This window comes from Pecten maximus, chromosome 4 (assembly GCF_902652985.1).
Source record: "Pecten maximus chromosome 4, xPecMax1.1, whole genome shotgun sequence".
NCBI classification, from domain to species: Eukaryota; Metazoa; Mollusca; class Bivalvia; order Pectinida; family Pectinidae; genus Pecten; species Pecten maximus.
Window position 1 is genome coordinate 22,232,580 of NC_047018.1, and position 3,367 is coordinate 22,235,946.

Genomic DNA, 3,367 nt, shown 5'->3' on the forward strand with positions numbered 1-3,367 from the left:
CGTCTCTTCCTGGATAATATTTATAAACCGCATACCTCTTCTTAATTACTATTAGTAACTAAGTAAGTAATTAATTACCAGTAATTATAATTTCACATTATATAGGATTTTAATTGAGCAGAATCGCCAATCCTGGCGCAGTGAGTTTCTAATATAAGTATACGTAGTTGTGTTTTACTATCACTATTTGCTTAAAACTGCAAGTTACTTATACTTAGCTGGTTAGTTGACGAGTACGTCACATTGAAGTTTGATGTGGTGATGATGATAACAATAAAATAACAATAGATAAACCATATGTGAATGGATATAGTACCGTAAAATATACATAACATGGCTCGGATGTAAAGTAATCTTAATAAATAAAAAATAAAAAAAGAAAAGAGGAGCTTATGTGTTTTGGTAAAACAACATAATAATAGTATTTGCTTGAAAGTTTGTTTGTTTGTTCGTTCATTCTTATGTGACTATTAGCTAGCATGGTAAGTAGGTCTCCCTCGTTTATAATGAGCATAAAATCACAATGTATAAATTAAAATGCATGTTTATCAATTCAGACAATAACAGTAAATAATTCAAGTATCATTATTGATAGGTATGTCTAGTGTTCCTGATTGGTTTGATAAATCTACGAACGACCTCATCCCCATTACATCACTGTGCATATGTAATAAGTATCGTACCTTGTCTATTTATATCAAGTTGTCTCGTCAGTGCACCTCGTCGAACTGCTGTAAGGTTGGAGCACAATAAAAATAATTCATAATATTTAAATGCGTCATATCGATTTGTTATACAACTTGACCTTTACAAATGAACTGTTGCCCACCATTAGTTAGAAAGGATTAGGTTTTGGACTTTGCTAGAAGGCTTAATTTATGGGAAACAACGTAAAAGTGACCAACGTTATGTAGAATATCAATCTAGAAGAGGATATGGCTGGATGTCATTGGTAGCCAAGGGCAAGTGCTCGCCTGGTACATACACATACACATATATGTTTACCAGTCATTGGAAATAGCGTATAAGATATATTGTAAATAAAAGTCTTTCCTTGACTTAATTTCAGTTTGGTTACTGGACTAACACAAACAAATAAAGATCATTACACTATTCTGAGACCGTATTTTAAATATCCGATCACCTTGTGATCATGATTTAACCAATGGGGAAGTAGGACCTGATCATGTTACCTAATATAATACACGGAAAAGGACTTATGATTGATTAAAAACAAATATATCCAAAAATGAAATAGTGATATAAATTTGATATATATATATCTCGAAAGAGAGAAATGAAATAAAGATATGTCATATCATCAATATCATTTAATATGTTTGTTGATTTAACGATAGGATATAAACACATAAGATATGAACTAATTAATAGTACCTTTTTATGATTTAAATGTTAATCTGGCTCGTCATTATGTGATGTATTACAATGTACCATGCTATGTAAGACGTAAAGTTTTGATTTAATTTATTTAAGCATATGATAAAAAGCACATGCAATAGACATCAAACATGATTTTTGAATGCTCGTTTAAGATGGAACATTTATCATTAGGTAAAAATGGTAAAATAATATTATGTTATAATAATGGTTATATAAGACATTACAGCTAAGTACATATTGTAAAAGTCTAAAGACTTATTTCTAATTAGGTCCTCGGTAAGTCACAAATGGTATATCATATACGTTACATTATGAAAAAAAGCACTACCAGTGTTACAAAAATATTGCTGTTTCTCTCAAATACAGGGTTTCCAAATAGAAATGTTCAGGATAACCTGGGAGTGATAATAACTTGTGAAGACGTTTTAAGTGTCTGAGGTAAAGTACAGGATCGTCGGCCTGACGATATGATGGACACATGGCAGTTATAAACGGTTCCGACATCAAACCCCGGACATCTCTGTCTGATTTACTGGCCCCGTACATATATCGATACCCAGTGTTCTATCTGTGGATGGTAATAGTGTGTATAGTGTTTAATTGGTCCGCTCTTATTTATAGTATACTGGTGTTAATGGGTCCGCCCTTATCTATATTATACTGGTGTTAATGGGTCCGCTCTTATTTATATTATACTGGTGTTAATGGGTCCGCTCTTATTTATATGATACTGCTGTTAATGGGTCCGCTTTTATTTATATTATACTAGTGTTAATGGGTCCGCTCTTATCTATATTCTACTGGTGTTAATGGGTCCGCTCTTATCTATATTATACTGGTGTTGATGGGTCCGCTCTTATCTATATTATACTGGTGTTAATGGGTCCGCTCTTATCTATATTATACTGGTGTTAATGGGTCCGCTCTTATCTATATTATACTGGTGTTAATGGGTCCACTCTTATCTATATAATACTGTTGTTAATGGGTCCACTCTTATCTATATTATACTGGTGTTGATAAGTCCGCTCTTATCTATATTATACTGGTGTTAATGGGTCCACTCTTATCTATATAATACTGTTGTTAATAGGTCTGTTCTTATCTATATTATACTGGTGTTAATGAGTCTACTCTTATCTATATTATACTGGTGTTGATGGGTCTGTTCTTATCTATATTATACTGGTGTTAATAGGTCCGCTCTTATCTATATTATACTGGTGTTAATGGGTCCGCTCTTATCTATATTATACTGGTGTTAATGGGTCTGTTCTTATCTATATTATACTGGTGTTAATGGGTCCGCTCTTATCTATATTATACTGGTGTTGATGGGTCTGTTCTTATCTATATTATACTGGTGTTAATGGGTCTGTTCTTATCTATATTATACTGGTGTTGATGGGTCTGTTCTTATCTATATTATACTGGTGTTAATGGGTCTGTTCTTATCTATATTATACTGGTGTTGATGGGTCTGTTCTTATCTATATTATACTGGTGTTAATGGGTCTGTTCTTATCTATATTATACTGGTGTTGATGGGTCCGCTCTTATTTATATTATACTGGTGTTAATGGGTCCGCTCTTATTGATATTATACTGGTGTTAATGGGTCCACTCTTATCTATATAATACTGTTGTTAATAGGTCTGTTCTTATCTATATTATACTGGTGTTAATGGGTCTACTCTTATTTATATTATACTGGTGTTAATGGGTCCGTTCTTATCTATATTATACTGGTGTTAATGGGTCTACTCTTATCTATATTATACTGGTGTTAATGGGTCTGTTCTTATCTATATTATACTGGTGTTGATGGGTCTGTTCTTATCTATATTATACTGGTGTTAATGGGTCTGTTCTTATCTATATTATACTGGTGTTGATGGGTCTGTTCTTATCTATATTATACTGGTGTTAATGGGTCTGTTCTTATCTATATTATACTGGTGTTGAT